Raw genomic sequence first — 15,000 nt, 5'->3', positions numbered from 1 at the left:
TCACATTGCACTTAAGTGTGCTATTTGGATTTTGTTGCCTGTCTTTTCACTGTTTTCTGTCTAAGTCTCTCTCAGTTGTGCTATATGACCTCTTGAGATTACAACAGTCATATACAGATATTCCTACACATTTTATGTATGTAGCACAGTGTGGGTAACAGTGCTTAATACAACAGTACTATTAAGTGATTGCAACTCTACATTACCATATGATACTAGAGTAAACACATGCAGTCCAGCAGTTAGACCTTTATTGTCAGGCTATTATGATTTTATTTACTTACAACCTATATGAGACTCTTTCTGCCATATTCTCTGGTGTATGCAGTACATGCCTTAAATAATACAGATTTTTTACAGGCAATTAACTTACTACCATATTTAGATTTATTTCCTATGACAGTACATGCAAGAGTATTACTAACCTGCCTCACGTCACAACCACTGCAGTCTATAGGTATGGGCTTCCTAGTTTGTAGCCAGCTCATCTGCCACTGTGAAAGACATAAGAGGAATATTTAGCCATACCTATCCATAATATACATGAGCTGGCAATTATTAAACAGGTAGTGGACTGATACTTACACATGGCTGGGACATCCCCTAGCCTCTTGGATCCACTGATCCAAGAGATCCCCCTTTCTCTGCTTCAGGTCAGCATAGTGATGCCTGGCCTGCTCATCAGTTCGGGGTATGACAGTGGCACTGGTGAGGTCAAGGGTGAGGTGGTCCCAGGCTTCTGCTTTGTATTGGGTACCCTGGTTCTGTCCCTGAAGCAGTATCTGGTCATGGTCTTTCACAAGGAGTCCTGCCATGACTCTGGACTCCTAGATGCCTCAGTGCTGCACCCAAAAGCACACACCCTCTCCCAAACCAGACATAGTGCTTACAGGAGGAAGCTGCAACCAGTTATGAGATGTATTCCCACCTGTTGGGTTTAAATAAGGCCGGTTTCCTGGACTTTGCTATGATTGGATGTTTTTGGAAATGCTAATCTATGGGCAAGCCTGCTTACCTAAGGTTGGCATTGCTTAAAGGGGTATACCAATGGGCAGACTGAGTTAGCTGGCCTACACATTGCTTACACCTAGTAAGCTGGGCTGTGCAATGCTTAGCATTGCTTAATATTTACTTTGTATTATATTTGCTTTTTGGCATTGATGTATTATTCAGTACATGTTATATATGTGTTTGGTATCCATGATTCATGTGTACGTACACTATATGGGTTCCTTGTGTTTATTAGGGGATTTCAACACTTTAGTACAATGACATCTCACATCTGGGCTTACTGCAGTACTCCAGTTTACATAATTATGTTATGTAGTAGGTTATATAACATAAAACTTTACAATGATTCCTTTCACATGTTCAGTTTGATTTTCCTATAGTGAGGATCTTGTTTTGTGATACCTCAGTTTTATGTACTGCTGTGATGGCTTAGTGGTTAACTACTGTGACTATAGTGTACAGGGTCCTGGGTTCAAGACCTGCAAAGGCTGTTTATTTTGCTTCTGGCCAGGACAGCGGCTGTTGCATACAGATTGATTAAGGCACTTTTTAGCAATTGTAAATGGGTTTGTGTGGGTTTGGGCAAGGGTAAGCAATGCTAACCTTCGGTTAAATATGCTTATAGAGAGTTAGCTTCAATATTGTTTAACCTGTGTGCGCATTGCTTACTCCTATGCAAACAGGCTTAAACTCACTTACTACTGCTTAAATATGCTTACACTCACTTAGTACTCCTTAAATATGCTTACTCTTGCTTACTATTGCTTACTCCCACTTACCACCGCACTAATTTAGACAGTAATATCAAACGGTTCTTGGGAAGGTGGTGGATTTGGAAACTGTATGGATTTATCATTCATTACACATTTTACCTTCCATTTGTATCCCTGATTCCTGTGTACATATACTGTATGGGGCACTTGTGATTATCTGTGGACTTTACAACATTATGACAATGACACCTCACATCTGCATTTAATGCAGTACTCCAGTTTACAAATATATCTTATTTAGTAGGTTATGCAACAAAAAATTGGTCATAAAGTGATTTGACATGGAAAAAGGAATGGATTGGAGTATGACTCAAACTGGGAATGACTGCTTGTAAGGCCAATGCTCTGCCCACTACACTATTGTTGTACTGCTGCATTTGCATATATCTTGCTTTTTATTCTCTTGTGCCATTTAAGCTGCATTAACTGTAGCTAAGTGATGGCAAACCCATGCACTTATGGTTAAATTTAATCTGTAAAGCAAGAAAACCCTGCAAGTAAGGCAGCTGCCAGGTCCCAAAATTAGTATTCAGCAAAGGCAATAACCAGCAGACCGTGGTGTGAAAAATATTATAATTTACTGAGTGTTTGTGCTAAAAAGCACATTCCATAGAGTGAATAATCCAAATCCAGACTGGTTTCATCTGTAATAATTGTACCTTCTTCAGTGTAGCATAACAAGTAAAATAACTGTTCCCTCTATTTAAATGTGTGACAATCAAGCCTCATGTCAATCACCTGAAATTCTTAAAGGAGCTCTTTCTAACCTGGAGAAAATAGACCTCCTAACTTAATAATCCATTTTTTCCTCCATTCGATTTAAAACATTATGCCAGCCTCAATCAATCAATCAATCAATCAATCAAGCCAGAATCAATCTGTATCAACTAGAAGCATTAGCCATAAGGTGGTTGGCATTCGAAGTATATAGATCACCAAGAAATTAATCAGTTTGGATCAAATAAGTGAACAAGAGGTGCTTTGGGGGAAAGGAACACTGCTTGTCTTAGATGGGTCTATATTAGTTGATCAAACATTTAGTAAATCGAATAACTAAACGTCTATCACTAATAATGGAACACACAAAACCTCGAATGGCAGTTTCCACTCAGGGAAATAAGTAATTTGGCCGTTGCACAGAGTTTGCCCTTTCTTCAATGTGGAGCGATCTCGGAGTTGGTATATTTAGTTGGAGGGGCACAGCCCTCCACATCGGGGGGTTGTGGGGGGCATAGTCCCCCCACTTCATTTGTGTTTATTTATTTTTTTCATTGGGCAACAGCATTTTGTTCCTGAGTGGAAACTGCCATTCGATGTTTTGTGTGTGCAATTATTAATGATCGATGTTTAGTTATTTGCTTAAGTAAACATTCGATCATCTGATATAGATGCTCTTACTTGAAGGTACTGTATAGATAGATAGACAGATAGATAGAAAGATAGATAGATAGATAGATAGATAGATAGATAGATAGATAGATAGATAGATAGATAGATAGAAAGACAGATAGATAGATAGATAGATAGATAGATAGATAGATAGATAGATAGATAGATAGATAGATAGATAGACAGAAAAACAAAGATCTGGACACATGTAGCTACAGCTATAGCTATAGATATAGATTACATAAATAGATATACATCCATGTATATACTCTACACTAGACTACTTAGCAGTTCATGATGTTGGGAGAAGACTGTGAAGTAACAAAGTATAGACATGCCATAAGTATCAAAGTGAAGTGGAGGAAAACATCAGTGACAACAGGTTAGTTAAGAGGAGTTTCAGAATCCTCAAGGCTAAGAGTGCCATACATGTCTCTTTTCTGGCTGAGCAGCGTACATGGTGACTCACTTACAAAATGAAAGCATTTGCAAGTATTTGAGCCCTGATCTCACTGAGAAAGAATGAGATTAGGATGGTATTTTATGTGACAGTGATTGTGAGAAGTACACCTTGAGGCTGAAATGGTTCTAAGAATTGCATGGTTAGGAAAAGCCAGTAGTGAGGTCCATGTAGAGGAACACTAAATATTAGGATCTTGCCTTTTTCTATTAGTCATACTTTTCAGAGGCTAGTGGCATCACAGGCAGACAGGCTAAATGGCTGACAAGCTTTTCTGCTGTATTACCCAACTTAGAATATTTGCTTGCATTTATAGTAGTTTCCATTGCAGTTAATTCTCTTTCAACATTGTTTGCAAATTAGCTGTATAGTACTGAAAAATTCTGCTAAGTAATAAATAGAACAGTTGAAAGGAAGGCAACAGAAAGTTAATAACATAAAAGGGAACATCAGATTTAAGCCACCATCTGTTCTCTGAGGACTTTACTTATACCAGAAACGTTAGCATGTTCATAGACAATGCACTTTACCTTCATTAGGCAAATACAGTTGGAAACAGAAGCATAAGAGACATATACATATTAATTTATTTTTTATTAATTTACTTTTTGTTGAGTGGGTTTGTCTCACTAGGCCAATGGCCGCTTTTTACAGGATGCAAGACCGTATTCTTATCGACGGTGGAATATTTGGTCAGGGCACCAGGGAAGTTTCTACACTATTTCTGATAAGTGCACTGGGATCTTTTACATCTCACATGAGCTACATGTAACTCAGGAAGTTGGGGCTTTGGTTTAATGTCTCATCCCAAGGACAGCATACTTAAGAGTGCAGTGGTCTCCATAGCCTGCATTGCGGTGTCAGTCCTGCAAAGTTAATCTAGCAACATAGCATGGGAATAGAACCTGCAGCCTTCTGCATAAAAGATAAGTGCACTACCTGTTGAGCCACTGAGACTGTGATCACCAATTACAAGTCATTCATTTTGCATATACAATCACAAAAAAATAATATGCTTTATTTAAAATTTTCTAAATACATGCATCAAAATTTACGTAACAACATGTCAAAATCCTTGACATGAACTTAACATGTGAACAGGGGAAAAACTCAAGAAACATGGAGAGGCTGGAATTTTGGATGCCGACCCTTAAGGAGAACAAAAATAAGCATACAGAATATTATATTCATAAAGTAGCAGAATGTATTTCAAGAACTAAGCCACCATTGCAATGGAGAAAAGAGATTCTGCCAATAGGGATGACTGCAATTAGGGATACAGACAATAGGCAAAAGGGGGCTGAAACTTAATGGAGAAAATTGACAAAGGATCCAAGGTATCGTCAACAAATAATTAGAAAGGGAAAGGTAATATAAAGGAAAAACACCAAGAATTTATTTGGACTGCAGATTAGAGATGGCCTTCCCTATCAAGGATTGATATCAGAGTATAGGCAAAGAGAAAGAAATGGAGGGTCTTAATGAAAGATCAGGACTGGAGTATTTAATAGAATCTAGAACAGATGCTGCCATTAAAAAAGGAATAATTAGTAGAGCATATAAAATATTGCCTGTCAACTATAAGAATCAATCAGAACAGCCTAGAAAGGATTGGGAAGAGAGACTGGATAAGCAATTCAAAAGAAGACACTGGGGGGATTTTATATACATACATATATATATATATATATATATATATATATATATATATATATATATATATATATATATCCTAAATATGCAACAAAGTCTAGAAGATTTAGGATCTTTCCTTGGAAGTGTTTACATAGGTATTTTTTATACCCCAGGTAGACTCCAAGGAATCTTTCCTCAGGTAGACAGCAAATGTAGGGGGTGGAGGTAACTGGGAACATATTTTCTGGGAGTGTAATGAGTTGGCAGACTTTAAGGATTCCCTGCAGACTACTCTGTCAGAGATAATGGGTGAGCAAACTGGTGTAACTATGGAAATTATCCTTTTGAGCTATGATAGAGAATATGAATTGCCTATATAGTAAGGCATTGCTGAGTCTAATTATGGTGACTGACAAAAAACAATTACTAGAAAATGGAAATCAAAGTCTAAACCAACTTTACTAGAAGTAGTGAATATAGTAACAGAGATAAAGCAACTGGAATTGGGATCTTTAGAAAAGGGAAGGAGCAAACTACATAGGTAACATTATATGCTGAGGAAGAATGGGATTTAAAAGAGGGCAGGATTTGAAAGAGCTATGTAATATTTACTTGACAATGACTGGATAAGTGATGTATACTGCTTGCAACTACAAGTGTCTCAATGGGGTCTGTGATGCCTAATTTTTGTAACTAAAATTGTGTTAATGTGGTTTGTTTTTCATTTATACAAATGTAAGATTGCCTTTGGCATATGGGGTAATTTAATAGAGTTTTTTTTTTGTTAAAAAAATCATTTGAACTTTGAATATCAATATAAATGGCAGAGTAGCTGTCCCATAAAAACATGTTTAAATCTTTAAGTGATAGTAATGCACTTTAACATCTGAGGTGGGATTCTACACCCACAGTACAAGCTGCAGTTTTCTTTGCCTCTAATCCAGCAAGCCTTTCTTAACTTTTCTTTTATTCAAAACTATCATTTCCAGCACAAAACCCAAGCATTTCTCAAAATCAGTGTACTATAGTGATTACCTATAAAGAACACTGTGTGTATTCCTAGGATACATGGCATATATGTGTACCTTAATCCTCTGCACTAGCTTTTTTTTGCAGTTTTTCTAAACAAAATGGAACGTAACTTACACAACTAGAGACACATGCTACACGTAAAGAGTTATGAAAAGCATTGCAATCATATGTCCTCCCTTCAGTAATATACCGAAGATACATTATGCCCATTACATTCTTATAGGCTTTACAAACTTCACAAGAAAAAGTGCCTACTTCTCTTTTATTTTTAACACTTACCACTCTACAGAGCCATTCTAACAGACTCTTAAAATTAATTGATCACTTTGTTCATTTATCAGCCGTAGCACATACTTTAACTTTACTTTGTTGTCATGTTTTAGTTAAGTATGAAATAAAATGAGTTACATTGCAGCTGATTTAGATCTTAACCCATCTGATCCTCATCCTAGATATTGTATATAATGTACATATGATACTGTTATATTTGTATGCTGTAATCATAGCTGCAGTCTTAATTGTGTGCTTTAATTCTTTACTTATTTTACTGACTTAATTTATTCTACACTGTGTTTGATTGATTGCATCTTTATTATTTTCTGCTTAATGCTCTCAGAGCCAGGCTAGTGTATGGAAAAGGGCCAGTAGAGTTGCCCACTAACCTGCCTAACAAACAACAAATAAACTAACAAACAAAATCTTTTAGACATTATCTGTGCCAAGCATAACACAGTGTTGTAAAATAATCAGAGAGACGGTCATACAGCACATCAGTACAAACCAAATAAACAGGTTCAGTTAGATGTAAGACATTTAATATTTAGGCAACTATATGTAGCAAGAACTAAACATACAAACAAAATTAGAATAAAATAAAATAAAATAAAGATATTTTATTATAATTCATGGAGAAAAATGCCTTTGATACAGATAACCACAAATCTAGCATAAACTGGTGACTGGCATAGTCCCATACCCTTGGAAAACAAAATGATCTGTGTCTTCTAGACTCTTCATTGTCATTGAGATAATGTTACATTTCTTACAGCAACTAACAAGCTTGCATATTAGCCCATAAATTGGGAAAAGGTGGCTGAAGTGTTCTAGCAATGGGTTAGCAATGCAAGTAGAGGCTTTAGGGAGGATCAGGAGTTGTAATGAGAACCATGGGAATCAGGAGGCAGCTGTGGGGGAGGGGGTGAGTATAAAAGGTGAAACATTAGTGAAGGAAGACTCCTTGGATGGTATTTAGCTGGACTAAGCAAATGAGGTAATTCAGTTGTGTGAAGCTAGAAAGAGACCAAGTTCAGGTCTATAAGAAATAGTAGTGAGACTAGTTGACTAAGGACAAGTATGGAAAATGGGAGGATATAGCAAGTAAGGGCCTGACAGAAGGCATTCTCATTCCCTCCAGTACAGCTCTTTTGATTGTGCACCTTTAACTCCTAGTGGGCGTGGCTTGAGCCTTTAAAAAATAAAGTTATCACCTTACAATTCTAACAAATACTCATTGACATAGGTCAAATATCAATACAATTGTGTTTGCCATCATTATGCTTCAAGATAAAATATTCTGATACCTTGTACAGGGCATGGGTTTGGAATTATTAATGCAAACAAGCAATATTTGACGCCTAGAGGAGCAGTAGGAGGTAACTGCAGATGCACCTCGAGGCGTCACTTGGATGTAATGAGAGATATTTTAATTTTATTAGAAAGGAAAGCTGAGACAGATAAAGTCAGGGGGAAGTAAATAAGGTAACAGATGGACCCAGAGAAAGGAAAGAGGAGGTTAGTTTAGGAGAAATAATACTAATAGAAAAGAGGCACTGATTCTAAGTAGGATGAAGCATGAATGCCAGAATTCTTGGAATACAGAAAGGACAGAAAGTGAGATGGTGAATGGTTGAGAATGGCAGCCAAATACAGGCGATAGTGATTAAAGAAATGGGTAAACCAACAGCTTTACAGTAGGATTAAATAACAGATTAAGGATAGATGAGTTTAAGAGGTCCACTAAAAGAGGTAACAGACATAACCAGAACCAGACAACTTCACAATTCTAAGCAAAGAGCCAATAATCAGTAATGTTATCAATACTGAGATTAGAACTATAGTGACTGGAAATAGACCAATTCTAGCAACTATAAAGATACTGCCAGGGCAAACCCTAGATGGGACTATAGAGGAAGGAGGAAAGGTGCTTTGAAAAGGCAGTAAAAAATCCATGTTGCTATGCCTTACAAGAACCATGACATGGAGGCATTGATAGTAGAGAATGTAAATGTAACAGCAAAGCAGGTGTTCCAAAGATGTCATGAGCTTGGCTGCACAATGTTTTTCATGCTTTCTTCTGTCTGCTAGAATGCTAATAATCAAGATATAAAAAATAAACACAAGAAGGAAGGATGGAAGAGAAACAGAATTATATGAAGGAAAGAAGTAAGTAAACAGGTGTGAATAAAGAATAAATTAACCTGGGTAGAGAAGGAAAGATGATCATTTTCAGGTCTATTTCTGAAAGGAACTGGAGATACTAACCCAAAGTCTACAGATGATACTAAGACAATGAGCAAGAACATTATCAATATAATCACAAAATAAAAAGAGAAACGTGTCATGCTGAAAAAGGATGAAAACAAAGGGTGAAGAGAGATGGATGGGTAGTCCATTATGAGGGGAGAAGGTTAAAAAAAGACAAGATGTTGATCAGCTTAGTGAATGATAACAATCAGAATTCAGATTCAGTAGCAGTCATAGCATGGAAAAAAAACATGGATCCCTGTCAGTACCTTGCTAAAAGCATTCCCAAGGTCACTATTTTACCTCTTTCCAGCTTAGAAGTACTGAGAAAGTGAAAAAAGCTGCATATGTTCCCTTGTTCAAGGGAGATAGCAGAATCAGTCCATACAGCCTTATAGCAGTAGGAGGGAATGTAGATGCTTGGATCATGACAAAAAGTCTTGAGGACTTTCTAAATGCTGGCCAGAACATGATCCAAATCAGCATAGCTTCACTATCAAGAAGAGCTGTCAATGAAACCTTCTGCATTGTGTGCACCTATAAATCTGTCACAGAGTGCCAGTGAATGTTGTATATCTAGACTTCAGTAAAGCATTTAGCTCATCACTGCACTGAATATACCAAAAAAGGAAGACCAGAGAACATGATGTTTAGGGCAGTCTGAAAAGGGGAGGAAAACCATAACTGAAGTGCTGAAAGGGTCAATGCTTAGGGTACTCAGACTGCACCGTGCTCATGTTTGTATGCTGAATTAGATGTATAGTAGACTGAATCTATCTGCAGATGATAAAATAATCAAGAGAACTCAGCACTTAATGAGGAAAAAACCTGAGATGGGTCTTGAGCATTCTCCATCCATGGCAGAATAGGGGCAACTCAAGTTCGCTGAAATGACATTTATAGGTCTGCATTTTAGACTCAACCAAAGATCATACGTAAGTTAAAGAATGCTAAGGAATTTTGGACACAACCAAAGATCTTATAGAAGTTAAGGTATGCAGAGCCAAGAGTGATAGTGTCTGAAAAAGACCTAAGAATGAACTTCACACTGACCCAAGAGCTCCACGTTCCTTTTTTTGTGTACTGGGGGAGGCGTCTGAGCTTTATGGGGCATAGACTCCAAGGATAAGGAAGATGTGGTGCCACTCAGTTGCATGTTGCTTGCACCAGCTTCAAACTACAGTGTGCATTTATAGAGAGCCTTGAAGGAACACATGCAAACCAGCTGGAAAGCATGCCACGTACTGTGAAACAAGCAACAGTGCATAAAAAAAAACAAAGCTGGAAAAACAAACCAGAAAGAATGTATCCACTAAACACAGGCTGCAACCACTGGAAATGAAGCAACTCAAATATGAAGTGTAGAAAGGCAAATGAAATTTAATAACAATTTAAACTCCCAAATAAATATAAGCTTATTGTCCTTCAAAACACTCAGGACTTCTTCAGAATCTAAACATCATTGAATATCAGAACCTTTATATAATAGTCCCAATCATATTTAATCAGGCAATAATTCATTCAAAAAAATAATCAATTATAAAACAAAAAATGGATGTACAAATTAAACAAAAGAACATTATATAGTGACTCTATTATAATACCATATATAATAAAATATGTATAAAATACTAGACATATAATCTTCACATTTATTTATAAAAACTTTATAATTTCTGTGCTTTCTGCTTTAAAACAGGGACTAACAAAATAAAATCATTTAAACCAGGGGGTAGCTAGCATTAAGTTTGAGTTGCCACACTAACTTTCTGTGTTTAGTTTTCTCTTTCCAAGCACTTCTCTTGGGGTCCATAAACACTTTTTTCTAAGATAATAAACTGAACATTTTTAAAATCTGGACATATGGAAGAGTGTTTATACACGGCATTGTTAGAGTTGTAGTTTGATATTTCTACATTGTTCATAAATATTTTTTCTAGGTTGGTGTTCCATCTTGCCAACATAAAAAGCAGGACATGTGGAACACACTGCTAAATACATCAAGTCCCTAATGGTAATTTCTACTTTGTGGCTATATCCTTCATTTCAAGCTATTTTCTAAAAAAATAATATCGGTTTCAAGTATGTATTTAAATTGATTACATGAACCACATTTCTTCATATTGTTTCATGTATTTTCCCTCAACATAATATATGGACCATTTTCAAGTACATTTTTGATATTGTCTACCCTCTTATAAATAAAATTTGGTCTTTTACCAACAACATTTTTCAAATTCACATCAGTCGTCAGGATACACCAATGTTTATTCAGTATAGTTTTTAATACTGTGGAGCCTGTGTTAAACTGTAAAGCAAATGCTATACAATAAGAACATTTTCCAACAAAATCATTGGATACAGTGTTCATAATAGGGCCTACAATGCTTTATTCTATACCTTTATTTTGGCTAGAATATGAATTTAATTGTACTTCTTGGTTGTGTTTATCATCTTTTAAACCTATTCCAAGTAAAGGGATATATTTTGTACCCCACCCCCTTCGTAATTTCATCACTAATATTACATACCAACCAGGGGCTTAGTCCCTCTCAAGAAACATGTTTTCTAGTTCAGTCATCTCCACCTCAAAAAATTCTTTATCAGATGTCATATGAGCCAATCTAACTGCCTTTTAACTAAACTTTTCTTTTGAGAGAACGGATAACTACTTTTAAAATGTAAGTAGCTATTGGAGAAGGTGGGTTTTCTGTAAATATTGGAAGAAAACACATTCTTCTCCTTAATAATTGTGCTGTCAAGATAATTTGTTTTTTTATTATCAGTCTGATAAGTAAACCTTAAAAAAGTTGCAGTCTGATTAATAAAGGCAATCAAATCCTAAAGGCAGTTTAAACATATTGACTTTAAAATAAAAATGGTATCCAAAAATCTGGAGAATGAAGATGGAAAAACATGTTTAGTTTCCCAAGAAAGCACAACTAGATTAGCAAACATGGGGGCACAAGCGGCCCCCATTGCTACAACTTTTTTCTGTTTGAAAATCTCCTCTTCAAAAAATTACAATTGTTCTGTAGCACAAAGTACATAACGTCAGTTAAGAAATTTACATTTTTAGAAGTTAAAAAAATCAAAATTAAGTAATGACTCATGAAACATTTGTAAACCAACATTTTGGGGGATACAAGGGAATAAATCAATGACATCAATGGTGACAAACACAATGTCTTTATCCCATAATTCAAGTTTTTGTCTCCCAAAGGACTCCTAAGAGAATTTTATCATGTCTGTTCCTAAATTTTGGATAGGCTTTAAAAGCCTGTCAATCACAACTGCAAGTGAATATGTTTTTGGCCTGGCTGCCAAAATTGTAGGTCTGAAGGGTAGATGAGTAATATTCTTGTATATTTTAGGAAACCCAAATATTGTAGAGGGGCTAGGATTTTTTTTTAAATTTACATTCTCAAGTCAAAAAATGTTGTGATACACCATCAACTAAAAACTGATCTATTTTAGTATAGGAATTGTGAACTTATTTATTTATTTATTTTATTTTATTTTACATTTGTTGACCGGGAAAATCCGACTGGATACATGTCCATTTTCAGCGGAGGCCCGGAGAGAAAAGCTCCACATCGACAATAGTTACATACTTATAAATTCCACATTGACATTAGTTTACATACTTTTAAACAGAGAAAATGTTCCCACATTGACATTAGTTTACATACTTATAAACAGAGAAAATGTTACAAGTTTTGATAGTTAATACATAGGTATTAAGAGACAAGAGATCAGAGAAACTCCTGCTCTATACTAAGACTAATACATAGGTACGATGAGGCAATATAATTGATAAATATATAGGACTATTATGTAGGTACCGTAGGAATATGTAATTGAAGAACTCACTACATATAAGGTTTAAAAGGTGAAAAATGTCAGAGTAGATGCTAGATAGAGGAAGAGCCTAGAGGAAGACATGAGGGGAGTGGGGTTGCGGAGGGTAGAAGGTTTAGTCAGGCTTGGAACATTGACAGAGCCATTGTTTTTTAAAGTGAAGGGTTAGATTTTGCTTGAATTTGGATAGAGAGGTGATGGTGGTGAGTTGAGGCGGAAGGGAGTTCCATATTTTACCAATGGAATTTGCAAACAGTGAGTCACCTCCAGAGTTGCAGGATTTGACTGTTTGAGCAAGTAGCCTGTTTGCTGAGCGCAGACTAGTTAGGTTTAGATATGGGGTGATTAAATTACGCAGTGCAGGGATGGAATCTGGATGATGGAGGATCTTGTAAGCTATAGTTAGCTGGGTTTGTTTTAGTAGGTTAGGTAGTTCCACCCAGCCTAGGTTATGCCGGTTGATACAGTGATGGGTTTTGTAAGGCAGGCCAGTAACAAATCTAGCAATATGATTGTAGCAGCCAGAGAGCTTATTTAGGTCAGATTTGTACAGGTTGGTAAGTATGGGTGAGGCATAAAGGAGTGAGGAGAGGAGATGAGAGCGGGCTGTGGCTTCTCTTGCTTTGGGAGTAAGGAAGGATCTTATTCTATAAAGAGACCCCAGTTTTTTGTTAACTGTTTTAATAGTTTGGTTAATGTGTAGGTCGAATCTGAGTTTGTTATCTATGGTAACACCTAGTAATTTGGAATTTGAGTCTGGGGATATAGTAATCCCATTCTTGGATTGAACAGAAAAGGGAATGGAGGTAGGTTTGTGGGTAGGCTGGAAGAGTAATAGTTTGGTTTTTTTTGGGTTGAGGATCAAATGGCGATGTAGTAACCAGTCTTCAACTGTAGTGAGACAGTCTTGGGTTTTGGCTAGTAGCTTAGTAGGTGACCTATCTGTGTTTATGAGTGTTGAGTCGTCCGCGTATTGTATACAGGAGGACTCGGGGATGACTGTGTGGAGGTCATTAATAAACAGAAAAGAGTAGGGGTCCCAGGATGGAGCCTTGGGGAACCCCTATGGCGTTGGGTAATAGGGGTGAGAGTTTGTTTTGCCATAGTACAGCTTGATTTCTGTCTGAGAGGTAAGCGTGGAACCACTTGAGAGTTGTGTTGTCTAGTTCAAATGTTTTTAGAGTGTTGAGCAGTAGTTGGTGGTTGACCATGTCAAAGGCCTTTGATAGGTCAAGAAAGTGAGCGGATGATATGTTTTTGTTGTTTTTGTTATGGTTTATTGTGTCAGTGAAGGACAGGAGGGCAGTGGCAGTGCTGTGTTTAGGTCTAAAGCCATGCTGCGAGGTAGTCAGGAGCTTGTTCTGGATTAGATAGGGTACTAGTTGATTGTGTATGCATTTTTCCATGATTTTGGCAAGTGGTGACAGTATGGCTATTGGCCTGTAGTTGGATAGGTCTGTAGATGTCCTGCCTTTGTGGAGAGGGATGATATGGGAGATTTTCCAGATTGAGGGGATAGTAGATTCTGTTATGGTGTGGTTAATTAGGATGGAGATGGGGTAAGCTATGACCTCTGCAGCTTTTTGTAGGTAATCAGCTGGAAGAAGGTCAGCAGCAATGGTAGTCGGCTTTAGTTTCTGCAGAAGGGATCTAATAAAGGATGTGGAAACAGGCTGTAGGTGGAAGGAGGGTTCTGACTTTGGAGTCGGACTTGTGATAGTGGGGTTGGTCGGGGTTTGTTGTGCCGCTAAGGATTTGATAACATTAATAAAGAAAGAGTTAAATGCGTGGGCAACTTCTTCAGGATTTTTATCACTTAGGTCAGCCGGTGTTGGGGTAGAGGTCTTGCCTGGGTGGAGAAGGGTGTTAATACCTGCCCAGAACTTTTGGGGATTAAGTTGATGTTTATTTTGGAGTTGGAGGTAGTAATTCTTTTTGTCTAGTAAAATGGATTTTTTTGTCTCATTTCTAAGTTGTTGGAAATGAGATCGGTCTAGGGGGGTTTTGGAGGCACGCCATTTGTCCCAGGCTTTGTTTCTAAGTTTGATTTTATACTTAGAGTCTTTTGTTAGCCATGGAGCAGTCAGGTTTTTAACCTTGGCTGAACGTATGGGGGCATGTGAATTGAGTATTTTTATAAAGGTGGAATTAAAGGTTGTAACGGCTTCTTCAAGGGGGAGGGATTTAAGATTAGACCAGTTACAGGACTGTAGCTCAAGTCGGAATTTGGCAAGGTCAAATTGTTTAGTGTTCCTGATAGATTTGTAGACTGGTAGTTTACATCTCCCTGCCTTATTTTTCTCTATGTAGGTTATG

Source organism: Protopterus annectens, chromosome 5.part1, assembly GCF_019279795.1.
Source record: "Protopterus annectens isolate FY-2018-M chromosome 5.part1, PAN1.0, whole genome shotgun sequence".
In the NCBI taxonomy this organism is placed as follows: domain Eukaryota; kingdom Metazoa; phylum Chordata; order Ceratodontiformes; family Protopteridae; genus Protopterus; species Protopterus annectens.
The sequence above is the reverse complement of the archived record's forward strand: the minus strand, read 5'-3'. Positions refer to the sequence as shown.